General features: G+C 57.5%; 1 protein-coding gene across 1 annotated transcript in view; it reads right to left on the bottom strand.

The window, feature by feature from the left end:
- Positions 1-14,095, bottom strand: part of ANKRD11 (ankyrin repeat domain containing 11) — a gene marked incomplete at both ends in the record, with an annotated part of 39,514 nt that overhangs the window by 15,705 nt on the left and 9,714 nt on the right. The gene's annotated exons all lie outside the window — the stretch shown is intronic.

Here is a 14,095-nt window from a genome sequence, read left to right as displayed (position 1 = left end):
CCGCCGGCTCCTCCGACAGCCTCTCCCGGCACAGGCTTCTACCAGCTCTCCCCCCACCATCAAACAGTAGTGCAAGAGGGAGGGAGCGGGTCCTTCGTGGGGCCGCTGCCAGTACTGTACCTTCCATCTTGCTTCTAGGAGCCTCCATTTCATGCCATGGTGCTTCGAGGAGCGTACGCAGCCTTACACCACCACAGCATGGACTGAACTGGAGGCATCTAAAAGCATCAACAAAGAGTGCTAACAAGATACAGGCTGACAGCTCGGAAACGTTGCCATCTCACCCCCTCATCACCATCGAACCAAGGACCCTGCAGCCAAACGGGTGCGCTGGCCCGGGGAGCGCCGGGCTGGCCCTCTCCTCCCAAAGCGGCTGCTTCCAGCCTAGCGCAGAGCACCCACCTGCAGACCGGCCGATGGCTGCGCAGCCACATCTACTCCTGCAACCCTCTCAAAAAATCCCAAACAGGCAGGAGGGGAGGAGGAAACCCCCGGGCCTGGCTTGTCATCCCCCAAGCCCCAGCCTGACACTTGGTCTCCTAAATCATCCGGCTGCAAAGGCAGCTCCTGCTGAGGGACTGAGCGCAACCGCCTCTAGAGCCGGTATTTGCTGCGGGCACGCCGTGCGCACAAGAGCAGGACAAAACCCCAGCCTCTCCCTGCGCCTCCAGCCCTGCTCCCAGCGCCCCATGCAGCAGCCCCGCTGCAGACTGGTGAGAACTGGACCTCGCCGAGCACTGTGCAACTTGCTGCCTCCCTCCCCGCCGCCCCGCTCAGCCCGGCTCGCACACCTAACCTCTGCAAGGAGCCTGACTCGACAGCTTTTCTGAAGCGTTTTTTCCCGTTTTCTTTACGCAAGTATTGATCCTTTTCGCATGCGAGGAGAGCCCGCAGCCCTTCCCCTGCGCTTCTGGCTTGCTTGCTTGTTGATGCTGGCCGGTGGGAGCACAAATCCTGCTGCACGCTCTCCAGCGCGTCTGCAGAGCCGCAGCCGCTGCAGGGATGCGTTTGGCGAACAAAGTTTCAAGGTGCCAGTTCAGGAAACAAAAATTAAGTTTCCTTTCACGGAGCCAGCCGAGCAAGAGAGACAGAATACGTAACTGCAGAGCAGCACGGCAGTTCCTTGCCAGCAGCCAAGCTGCATCCCTCCCACCCGGCAACTGTCCTAAACCCACAAAGAAGCATAAGGAAGGTATGGTGCGTGCGAGTGGAAAACCCAGCTTTGCTCACATCTATTTCTAAGCATTGATACAGTTTGTTTCTACCCAGGCTGACTGCAGGGCTCCTGCTGCGTGCAGAGGGCCGGTAACGATATTCTTAGCAGCCACACTTATAAATTTAAGTTACCAAACGGAGGTGAGTGGCTCCCGGCCCTCACGTCGCACGCTCAAACACCAGGTCGAATCACAGCCGGTTCGACGCTGCTCGAGAAACCCGAGCAGCAAAACACCTTGCTGTAATGATGTAATGAAAGCGCCACGTACAGACGAGCCATTCAAAACCTCCCGCGTAAGCAGAAGCTGTTCTCAAACCGATGGCGCTTGCCTTTCAAGAGAGCAAATCCCGCCTGCGCCGTTGGAGCACAAAGTAAAAACCTTTTTAATGAACGTGAGTTTTGACTCGCAGAGCCACCAGCCCCTGGGTGCTGCCAGGCTCAGGCTCAGCCCCAGCAGGGACTGGTTCTCGCCATGATGCTGCCGGAAGCCACCGAGGAGTCGGGGGGGTTATTTATCACAGCAAGGCTGCAAGTACCTGCTCCCCCCCGAAGAGGAACGCTACAACCTGGAGTACTTCCACGTGGGCTGGCTACGCTGCCAATACGGTACACCAAGTCTTCCAGCGAGAGAGTAAAGGCAAGGGCTCTCTTCTGCTCAATCCTTTGACTCTAAACATGCTTACTATTTTGGGAATCCGAGGAACATTACAGGGGTGATTCAAGGAGTTCTGCAAACAAGTAAATGTCTGATAACGCTCTCCAAGAAACAGGGCTTCAACTCCCAGCAGCCGGGGAGGGGAAACCCCACCAAGTCATCACCCAGTGTCTGCCCCAGTCCCCAGCTCCAGCGTCCTGAGACCGGGAGCAAAAAGCGCGTGGGGAGATGCCGAGGCCCAAGAGGATCTGCAACGGAACACGCAGACGCAAGCTTAACGGACTAGCTGCTTCCAGCCTCTTCCCTACCACCACCCCGTGGCAAGGCAGGGCCCGGCAGGCTGGGGAAAGGCAAATCCTGCAACTTGCTCTAGCCCGGCTCTGCTCACCCGGCTGTATTTGTCGTTTTGTCAGTGCGGGTCACCAGCCCGCGGCCAGCAGCAGGGCAGAGCCTGCTTCGCCCCCGCGCAAAGTCCAGCAGGTCGGTCAAAACTGCCGACGGACGGGTTTAAACTCCATCACCGGACTTTGTGCCGAAGCACAGGTTTCCTCGTTCATTCACCGAACTGCCAGCGGAGTAAGAGTCTCCGGCAGGTGAGGGCAGCAGCCTGAGGGGACGTCTCCACCGCTCCAGCTCGATTCATGCCGCTTGCACCTCCTGCGCTGCCTCGACTGACGAGCAGGCAGCTCCGAAAACCTTTTCTCCGCACCACGCACAAAGGTGCCATCCTCTGCTGCTATCCCGCTGCAAAGGTCTCATCCAGAGCAGAAGATTTCCATCGACCCCCTGCACCTGGGATCCCGTACATTTAAGAAATAACATCTCCGTACCAGGGATCCTCTCCAACCAGACAGCACAGGCCGGCCCTCCCCAAGTACAAGCCCCGGAGACACGTCTGTGCATTGAAGGAGAATCCCGGTCTAATTCTCCGAAGCCGTATTTCAGTCACCTTGGCAGCCGCCACAGAGCTAGAAGATGAAATCAGATCACAGGAAAGCGGATGGTTTTTTAATGTCTGAAAATAAAATTAAACTCAACGTGCTTACGGTAAGAAAACAATTGAGGCTGAGCGGTTCCAGGAGCTACGCCGCTGAGCAGGGTGTCCCGCCAGGCACGCTCGCCCCGAGCACAGGGACACCTGATGGGCATACGCAGCGCCTTCCTACTCCTCGTTAGGCTCCGGAGCTGCTGTTCGAAGCAGGCTCGTTAAGCCCCGCTCTGCCGGGCGGCGGGTGAAGGCCCGGCCTCCCCGCACGCCTCGGCTCAGCAGGCGGCTCGTGGCCGCAGCCAGCCGCGCTGCAAAGCGAGGCGCGACGACGCTCGAGGGGGTCGCGCTGGCTAACGCCTCGGCCGGTGCCACCGGGCAGCGTCTCTGAAGTACGAGCGACGCGCAAGGGTTGCACGCGGCGGAGGGCTGCGCTGCGCGTACGTGCGGAGGGAGCCACGATCAGAATAGGGACATTTTCATTAATATTACTTGGCTGCTGCAGGTTGTCAGCGTGAGCCTGTGATTTGCAAAAATTGATTACCAAGTTCAACCAAAAACCCCGAAACTCCTATTAATTCTGCAGTTACAGAAATCTCCTCCTCCACAGAACATTGAACATTAAAAAGCATGTGATCAACAAGATAAAAATAAATTGGAAAGCGCTTGCCGTGGTGAGGCAGAGAGGGTCGGCTGAGGCAGCTGAGGACTCGGGCTCCTGCGTGCTTCCCTGCAGGAAGGCGGCATCGCCTGGCGCTGCACGGGTTGCCGGCGCCGGAGGATCGCACCTAGTCCTGCTCACGCGCTGCGTGACCGCGGCACTTCGCTCCTTGGTGCCTCCTTCTGCGCGGCAGCGAGGGGATTTCCCACTCGTCGCTCTCCCGTTCCCCCCAGGCCTCCCCGGCGGAAGGCAGCAGAGAAACACGGTACTAGCCCCTTCGCAATGAGATGCTCGTTAAGCCGACTTCGTTAAGCGTTTGGGGGGAAATAGGCCGCCGGCTGCGCGTCCTGTGCCGGTTGCATAAGGAGCAGGGCAGGGCTGGGCTGCGCCCGGCGGCTCTCAGTGCCGGCACCCCAGCGCGGGCAGCGCGGCAGCCCCCGGCTCCCTGCGCGGCACGAAGCTCAGGCGCGCGGAAGGACCGCAGAAGCGATGCCTGTAAGCGGGTGTGAAACGTGAGCAGGAAGGATGGCGGAGCTGCTCCCAGCGGACGCGTGCCGTGTCGCCGGCAGCTCCGCTTCCCATTCTCAGCCTCAGCAGGGCGCCCGGCAGGGTCCTGCTCGGCCTCGCGTGAGCGAAGCGCCAGGACGGCTCTGGGCTGGATTCCCCGCTCCTGGCCGGCCCCAGGCTAACAGAGCTGCAAACGTGTTTTACTTAACCCAGACGACTTCACTCAGAATCTGGTTTTCAGGAGATTCAAAAAGGGGCACCTGCAGGAAGATCTCTGCTCAACAGCATCCAGTGCCACTGGCTGCTCCTTCTCCTCTAATTAAATGCTTTTCTGTAACACCTTGCAGCAACACGCAGCAAATTAAGAGAAACGCTCACAGTGGGTAAACACCTCAGCAAACGGGAATAAAGGTTATTGTACACTAAAACCCCTCTAGCAAGGCGGTACACATGCCAGTCCCTGCGTGGAAGCACAAAAACCAGAGGTCCAAGGGAGTGCAGAGGCAAGGAGGCCCCCGCCACGGTTATCTCGCTGCCGATCACCAGCGACGGCGGCCGGACCGTGCACGCCGATCCCGGTGGGAAGGAAGGCCGCAGCGATGCACGGCGCGCCCGCCCGGGGATGAGCCTCACCTCCATTCAACTATTTTTGAAGCCGCTTGTTTGCTGCTCGCTTCAGCCTTCTGCAAACCTCCAGAGCAAAGCTCCAGCCCGGCGCTGCCGTGGTTTAATCTGGGGATCCTGCTCGGCTCTTCCCTCACGCTGACGTTAGCAGGAACCGCGTGCACAAGCTTAAAGGGGAAAGCAGGATCTGAGCAGAGCTGTGGCTGCCGAACGCAGCCGGGGAACCGCTTCTCCTTCCGTTCATCGCACTAAGCCCGAGGGGCTCGCGAAAGGCAGAAGACGAGCAGGTTCCCTGGACAGAGGGGTTTGAGCATTAGCCCGCAGGTGATTCTCGTGCCCAAATTCGACTCCAGGTCATGCGACAGTCGCGCTGCTGCAAGGGGGAGCGCAAACCCGGGGCTGCCGGAAGCGCCTCGGCAGCTCCACGGAGGTCCCAGGGCAGCTCCTGCTTCGCACAGAGCCATTCGGTGCTGCAGGGCTGGCTCTGCGTGCAGGGCAGCACCCTGCAGGCCGAACGCCCGCCCCAGCCGGAACGGGAGAGAGAAGAGAGGCAAGGAAGGAAAGAGAAAAGGGCAGTGATGGAAAAATCTTTCAGAGCTTTCTCGAACACGCACTGTGAGATGCTGGCAGGCTGTGGGGACGGGAGCTCCAACCCGGAGCTGCGGCTGAGCAGCGCAGCTCCTCGCTCCCCATGAACGCGTCGTACCCTGTAATGCAGAAAGCATCTGTTTAAACCGCTCCGACATGACAACACACGCATATAAGGTGGTACCCTGAGGAAAAATACCATTTCCAAATAAGCAGCTCCCACTGAACATCGCGGCGCTGCCCGGAGGAAGTGACTGTTGGCTCGCCAATGAGTTGGGATTTTCAACGGTTTATTTGCCGTTTATTTGCACACAAACAGAAGATCAGTAAGAATAAATCAGAACGGCACAGACAGCAACAGAGACTGCACTGCACCCCGAGAGACCACACAAGCCTCTGCTTTCCCCATCCATGGCCCAGCATGCGTGAGGGTGACTAATTTTTCCTGCAGAAGTTGTAGGGCACAGAACGTTTTGGAGCACGTCAGCTCAAAGCAGGGGAAAAGCAGGTTTAACCTGAGCACGAGCAGCCCGGAGCCGCAGCGTGCGGATGCTGACACATGCTCGCAGGGCACCTGCAGACACGGACCAATGGGTGCTGAAGAACAATCGCAAGTCAAAAGCAGCATGACACAACCACGTCCCAAGGCTCCGTGGGCACCCCAGAATTTAAGGACATCACACAGGAGGGTGCCGAGGGGAAGCCTTTGAGGTGGCAGCGCTGCAGGGACGCAGGGAGCGGAGCAGCAGCAGGTTAAGGGCAGCAGCGGCGTGAAATGGGAAGCAGCGCAACGGCTCGGGCAGATGAACAAGCCGGGGAGCAGGACGGAAGCCAGGTGAATGCGAGGCTGCGAAGAGCGCAGCGAGAAGGGCAAACAGGGCTGGCATGACTGCACGGAGACCATCATGAAGCAGAGAAACACAGCACCCGGGCTGGAGAGCTGCACCTGAGGGCCAGTGCAGGGAGGAGGCACGCTTTGCACCAGGAGTTCATGGCCACGCTGCAGAGCCTGCAGCACAGACTGAGGGGCAGAGACAGGAGATGGTGTCTGGCTGATCAGCCAAATGAAAGCAGGTGCCAAAAAGGAAACCGAGGAGGAAAACGAGAGGAAAAGCTGTAGCAGGGTCTGCTTCAGCAGAACAGCAAGGAAGGCGCCCTGAGCCGCTCCCATACAGCAGCGAGCTGTTTCCTAAGCTGAAGGATGGAGAGGGTCCAGAGCCAGAGACTCACCCTGCACAGCTAAGCTGAACGGATGGCGGAGACGGCGGCTTCGACAGTCAGGAGCGGAGGAGAGGTGCCGGCGGGAGGAACAAGCCCGTTTATAACCACGTCAGGTCACTGCGTGGAGCTGAGCCCACCGTCCTCACCGCTCAGCTCGGCTCCCCGGGGACAGAGGATCCTGCAACCACTGGGACCAGGGCCTGCGTAGTTTTAAAAGCATAATTCGGCTAGAGAGGCTTAATGCTGTGTGATAGCCTGTGATCCAAATACAGGCGTTCTCCCTAGGCGTGTAGGACAGACAACACGGTTGTGGAGAAATGTGCAAATGCATCTTCTCACCAGAGTGGCCACCAGCTAACAAACTGCTGTGAGGGGAACCAAGAGGCTTATATCAGAAACAACAATCTCCACGTTAAACACGAATAATTCCGAGAGAGACCAATTTTCAGGTCCAGACCTTTCATTTCCCATGAAACAGAAAGAGCCGGAGGAGGGAGGATGGGGGAGGAAGGCTCCCTGTACGGTTGCCCGGCCAGGGAGCTGGGGGCAGGACACTCTGCAGACAGCACTGATAAAAGCTCTTGTATTAAGGAAAAAGCCATCATTGATAGATTTTTGGTTCACAGAGACACAGCACACTGCAACCTCTCACTCTGCATGTTAAGGAGGTGACGCGGGGGGAGGAGGGAGATTTATGGCAGCTCCCGTCATAAAACGACCTGCTTTTCCGCACAGCACTTCCCAGATGGCTGATGCACACGGGGAGTTTCTAAGGGTGATCTGAAGGCTGGTGTTTGCCAGTCTATCCACACTGTACCGGCATTATGGAGCCCAGCTAGAAACGGAGAAGCTCTGACATTCACTCTCTCCCCGGTTGCTAGGTGAGAACAGTTTCTTGACTATTTTAGTAAAAGGACTGAAATTATACAACCGAAGAAAGACCCAATGCAGCACAGCCCATTAGAGTCCCCCAGCTGCACACATCAGACCGAAGCCAGCGACAGAAAATGCGCACAAATAACAGTTCCGTACGCAGATGCATTTTTTAATAAGCCAGCAATTTGCTTCTCACGGATTCCCTCGCCAGCCTCGCAACTTGTGACTAACGAGCCCGTTCCCATGCAGTGCTGCTCCAAACACTCGCAGGCATTAGGCAACCCAACAGCCGGCTCCGGGAGAGGACGATGGTTTAGGTCATCTGATTCATCAAGCATTTTCTAACCTAGTAATTAGCGTCACATAACATACTCGGGGGATTAGCATGAAGGAGGCTGCGAAGCAGCGGAAGTTTGACGCTCCGAGGCCAGCTCCTGCTGACCGTACTCACGCTAACCCCAGTCCACCAGCAACACGTCCCAGCCGGGTGCAACCTCCTGGGCTCTGCCCGGGGCTCCCGGACAGCCCTCCGGAGCCAGGGAAAGGTCTGTGTGCATAGACCAGCTCGGAGGGCTGGCTGCGGTTTTGTCTCTTTCCTCTTCCCCAAAAAGCAAAACCTTCCCGCGCCAGGGTGGAGCCTCGCGGCGAGCGCTCAGGTGCTCTGCAGAGGGACGGGGCACCCACGGCACCTTCAGCGGTAGCTGCTCCGTGGGTACGGCTGCTTGCTAAAAACACGTGTCGTGGCGTCTAAATAAATTGTGGGGACTGCAACACAAAGCCTCAGAAACCTGCTGCCTGTCGGGAAGGGACCTCAGCGTGGGGGCAAGAAAGCTGCCAGACATCCCAAGTCAGAAGGGAGCTGGATGGATGGACATCGCCCCAGCCCCGTGGCAGTGCCAGCCCATGGCCGGGGGTCACCAACACCCCCCCCCAACATGGGCAGCGTGTGATGGGCAGCTGGGAGGGGTGGCAAGCGAGGGCAAGGGGCTGAGGACGTGGGAGGGCTGGGGACACAGAGTAGTTCCACCAGCTTCTTAGTTCCAGCTTACACCTACTTTATTATTCAAGAACTTAAAAGCATGGTATTGCTTTTATTTCTCTTTTTCAAAGCAAGAGACAGAAGCAGCTTAAGGACTTCCACATTTCAGCTGCAGGGCCTGCCGGGCTCTCAGGCCGTGTTTTCCAGTTCTCCTCCCCATCCACAGTCTAGCCACCTCTCCCCGAGCTCAGATGACCATCAAAAGCCACGAGACCACAACAGATGCGGATGATGCCATTGTTATTCCTGCAGGCATGGGAAGCTGCTCTTCTCCATCTCCAGAACAGGAGCCTCCGCCTGCTCTGTGCCCTGCACCACGGCGGGTCCCACACCTCCGCCAGCCCTGGCACCAGCATCGCTGCCGCTGCCTGCCCTGCCACGGCCGCACAGCCTGCCATGACGTTTGGTTCAACTCAAACAACTGTAGCAACAATAACAAAAATATCAAGCGATGCTGAGAAATCCCATGACCCGAAGCCACAATGCTGCTAAACCACACACCGATCGCCCTTCCCATCCTGGCCGGGACGGGAAGCGGCAATGCTCGGGTTGGAGGCAGCGCCGCCGGGGCAGCAAGGGGAGAACCGGGCTCCTGCTCAGCCACGAGCTGTTGCCGGGCTGGTGGAGGAGGAGGCAGCTCGCCATCGCTGCCGGACCCGAGGGCTCCAGCTTTCAGGTTAGCACCCACTGGGTTTAAATGGCATCCAACCCACCGAAGGTCCCTTTCCACAGCACTGTCAGACACACGGAAACCCCTCCTGTGCCCTCCTTGGGGAGGCTGTAGGGAGAGTTCAGGTTTGCCAAGCGCTCGGCTCAAGAGCTGCCAGAGACTCAAAAGTCTCCGTGACAAAACACTTCAAAATTAGGATTTTTCTGGTGTTTGGGGAACTTTACACAAGCAAGGCGTTTGGCTGTGGACGAAGGGCACCCCGTCCGCAGCTCTCGCCGACCAAGAGCAGCAGGCGCTGTGCTAGCTCTACATGGCCATGGCAGTGGGCAGGAGCACAGGATGGCTCCAGTGCCTCTGCTGTTAAGAGTACATTTAGTTAAGCCGGGGTATTATTTAGCGCTGGCAAGGTTTGGACGCGATCTGGCCAAAACCAAGTTTCTCTCTACGTGCACTGATTTTGCCACCAAACACACACAAAACCAGTCCTCAAGATTTCGCACAAGTCTGAGGAGCAGCAGTGGAAGTCGAAGGGCTGGAGGCACGAAAAACCAGCAGCAACCCTGCAAAGGCAAAATAAACGCCAGCGTACTCCTTGCTTCTCCCAAGTGACTCCTCAGAGGAGGCAGACCTCCTGCACCCAGGGAGGTAACGGGGCACCCAGCACTGCTGCGGACCTGAGTTTTGACCCAGCCTTGCGCGGGTCTTTCCAGCTCCCAGGGAGAGCTCTTGGAGGCCAAAATTAACTCACAGCGCTCAGACGTTTGCATTAAGTCCTAACTCTCCCCGATGATGACTGAAGGCCTTTCCACAGCTCCACCTTGAGCCAAGAGACTCAAGTGACAGCCTGACATCAAGCTAAAGAAACTGTCTGCAGCCCGAGTGGATATAATGAATTTTGCACTCTGGACCGTGCATTTCAAGCCGACCTTCCAGCGGCGTTACCTGATCCGGTATGCGCGGCACAGAGCAGTACAAAACCCGCCACGCTGCCGTCCGCTCCGCAGCCTGCGCGGGAGGCAGGGAGTGCCCGGCCCCGCGCCGGCAGTCTGGTGCCGTTGAGTCAGCCCATGACTCAGCCGCGGCTCAGCGCCGCAGGCACCAGCGCCGGGAGGAGCACCGCTGCGCCTCGCTCTGCGCCAGCCGCCCATGCCCACCTCCCCGCAGGTGGCTTCCCAGCAGGACTGTCCCCTTCTCCCTGCTGTCTCTGCAGGACGCTCCTCCGCGTGCTTCTTAATATCACAATTTTCTAATATTTCTCTTTTTAAATGCATAGCCTCCTTTCAGCGCGGCACACAGACGAGGAGCCGCACGAAGCCTCACAAGCTGCTGAAATTGCTGGGAAAAAAGCTGGCTTTACTTGTTCAGCGGCTGCCAGGCAGCACGTAGGCTCTCGGCAACGTCTCTGGATGTGGGGAGATGCCGCACGAGCGAAAGGAGAAGGAAGGAGGAGAAGTCTCGGGCAGAGAGATGCTGCTCCCACAGTGCTGGATCTGTAACCTGCACAGTCTGGAGGCTCCCAGCTTTATGCAATTTTTTTTCCCACTAAAGACAGTTGATTTAGTTAACTCTGCGGAACCCGAGAGCCAGAACTGTGGCTCTAGAAACCATTTTGAAGGAGATAATTTTAAAAGGTTTAGCACTGAACCTACTGTACCCAAACCACACACTTCAAAACAGTGCTGGCCAGCAGCACCTCCCGCAGCCCACACCAAGCCCCTCTCTGTACGGGAAGAGACCCCGAGCGGCGTCGGGAGCGCTCGCTCAGGGTCAGGGCGCAGTAAAAGCACGCTGTGCTGGAGGCAGGTGCTGCAAATAAAGACAGATCAAGAACAAAATTGCTTACTTGCTCGCTTTCTGAACGCATCAGCACTCTGCCAGCAGCGCGCGCTCCTAAACCAACCCCAGGAGCGGGCTGCAAGAGCAGGGTTGAAGGAAGGGCAGGTGAGCTGCCCCACTCCAGCATGAGCAGAGGGCCGGGGCAGACCTCTGCCCCCAAACACAGCCCTCCCCTGGGAACACGCGGGTGCAAATGGGAAAGCCGCCCAGGGAGGCACCGGGCTCAGCGTAAGTGCCGTAAGCGTGCAAGAGACGTGGGGACGGTGCCACCCGCGCGCCGAGGAGGCACACGGAGGCGATAAGGCACGTGGGCTCTCACCGGCTGCCCCGGCGCGGGCTGGCACACCGACAGCCCGCACCCCCCGCTCGCACCGCATCTTGCAAACACCGAAAGGCTCCGACGGGCAACCGCGCTGCAGCACCCGGCTGCTGCTGAAGACCCGGCCAGGGTGGGCTTCGCTGCCCTTCGATGGCAAGGCAAACCCATCAGAGATGCTTTCTTGTACCACGTACAGTGTACGTTTGTCAAAGCTGAGCCAGAGCTATTTGGGGAAAAAATACAGCAGATACACTGAGCTGTAAGGAAGATGAGCCACTGCAACAAATCAGGACGAGGATTCATGTTATTGTTTAAACATTTAAAGAGGGGAAAAAATATCCCTCAAATATTGTCTCACAGGCAAAAAGTGAGCTCTCCTAGCTCCCACATCCTTACAGCTAAATTCCACATGGTTGTGGAATACCCCAGCAAAATTCCCCACAAACAAACACGACAGCCTGTGTACAGCAGCCCAGGAAGCGCAACTGCGTTATATAAATTATCTAAGGTCAACCCCGCAACTGGCACGGCGAACACCGGTGTTGCAATCCCACTTCTCAAGAGCTGAAACCACAGTTCAGGAACAGAACAAGAAAAAGCAGCCTCCCCCTCCTTCGGGGATGCGGGCGAGTGGTCTTTCTGCCCGGGCAGCGGGGAGGTAGCGGGGGGGCTGCAGCCCCTTTGTTCGAGACAAAAGCTCGTCCTCCGGCAGCCCGCTAGCCATGCACGCTTCGGCGTGCCCTGCCAGCTGCGTGTCGTTAGACGAGTGCCACCGATTACACGGGCGCGGGGGCACCCCTCCGCGCCCGAATGAAGTGTGCAACTTCCGTGCACCCACAAACACGCCTCTACCTGCTCAACGAGAGCCGGCCTCGAGCCAGGCCAAGGAACAGAAGGGCTTGAAACGCCCCACGGTTGCAACAGGGTGGTGCAAGAGGAGAGCAAGGTGCCAGTAAGTCTTCTCCCATCTCAAGCGTCTGACTCCTGGAGTAAAAAGATCTCAGGGAAGAGAAACAGGCTCCTGCTAAGCATCAGCCTGCCTCTCTCTGCGCGTTTATCCGCAGCTCCCTGCTGCTATCTCCTCCCCGGCGGCTGAGTCACTTCCTCTCTCTGGCCTCCACCAAATAGGTTGCTAGAGACTCGCCTACACCTTCCCAGCCTTTGTCGAGCCCAGTTTGTTTTTAAATGTGGCTTTGAGCACAACGACCACCTCCGGGTCGCGGGCTCTCCTGCGTGCAGGCAGGGAGCTGGGCTGCTGCCGGCCCTCGGCTCAGCCCTGCCGCTTGCACGCCCGCTTCCCCAGGCAGGACGAGCTCTAAGAGGAAGGGGAAGACGTGTCCGAAAACAGAGTCACGTGCCTGCTGAAAGCAGAGGGGTAACGTGGGAGCCGGTGCGCAGGGGTGTCTCACGGGCTGCACTGCTGCTCCTCTGACCCTGCAGCAGCCACAGCCTCTCCCCAGAGGCACTCTGCTCTCCCTACCCTGCTGCTCTCTTTTTAATTTGGTTTCCTTCTCACTGCCGCCAGCAGTAACATTTCTAACATCTCTACAGCCTGAGAGAGACCAGAGCCCTGTGAGAAGCAGATTAACTGCTGCCGGGGGACACGGAAAGCGGGCTGGTGGAGCTCTACCGTGACATTTTAGCTGTCATGAGGGTCAGACAGCCCTGAAGCAAGTTTGGGTTTAAATTCTCAACCAAATATTGAACGTGGCAGAAACACCCTTGACAAAAAGCAGAGGCTATGGTTCTGGCTGATCAGCTCCGCCTTGCCCCGGCCACCCTCCCTCCAAAGGTGACACCCCTAAATTTAGTCAAGTGAGACACGACAGCACTGCGAACCGTGCCAAAGCACTCCCCGCAGCGCCTGTTTGGAGAGCGAGTGAAGATCACCCGCGTCGGGCTGTAACCCCGTCTGCTCCCTGATGCCACAGGCCACCCTTTCTCCCACAACTGCAAACCCTAATTTATTCCTTCAGCGACGCACTCGCCCATCTGCGCACCACAAACGCAACCTCGGCACTTCATCGCTGCAAACGGCCACCAGTACGAGCTGTCGCTTAATGAGATGAATTGACGTTTCGAAACTTCCTCTCCGGACAGGGAGTTCAGCAACTGAGAAAATTACCGTTCGGCACAAAGCAGCCCACAGAAATGCAGGGCCAGCCCCAGGACATGCCACCGCGCGTCCTCGCCTGCGAGACAGCCCCGCTGTTGCAGTGGCTGCGTGACCCAGGCAGCACTCGTGACCTTTTAAAATCTGCCCTCCCAAATTCTGAACCAGAGGAGAGTGGCCGACAGCTCACATAGGTGTCCCACGTCAGACCGTCGCACACGCTTACTGGAAAGTAACAGCAAATACATCTTTTTTACTATTTCTGAGCATATTCCTATCTTTTAGTCCACTTTACCTCTTGGCACAATTATTGATCCTGACTGGGCCAGAACTACTTCTAAGTACAGATTTCCTAGAAATGTACAGAAAGGACCTGCGCAAACCTCTGCCCATAAAGCTAAGCCCCTTGCGACCAAACAGCATTATTTTCTCCATGTCAAAGCTTTGCGACAGCTCTTGACAATCACTTACAAATCAAACAGCCCATTCAGCATCTCTGTAGCTAAACGGGGCCGCAGCAGGCGAGAGCCACGTGTACCAGCCACTTTCCTGCCACGAGATGTGACCTGCCCAACCACAACACAGCCGAAATACCCACAGCAACACCAACGCTTCCCAGAAACCAGGCGTGTTTTGAGGACGGGTTGCTCAGTCGTGCTGCAATCACCGAAGCAACCTTGGCAGTCCCGAAACAGGAACAAACAGGTCGCTTTAATGTCCTTATGGTCCTGGACCACCTGCACCAGCCCCAAAGAGCCAACCTAAATGCCCAAACAGCCCCAGAC

Source organism: Phaethon aethereus (assembly GCF_964289735.1).
Source record: "Phaethon aethereus genome assembly, chromosome: 13".
Lineage (NCBI taxonomy): Eukaryota > Metazoa > Chordata > Aves > Phaethontiformes > Phaethontidae > Phaethon > Phaethon aethereus.
The sequence above is the reverse complement of the archived record's forward strand: the minus strand, read 5'-3'. Positions and strand labels throughout refer to the sequence as shown.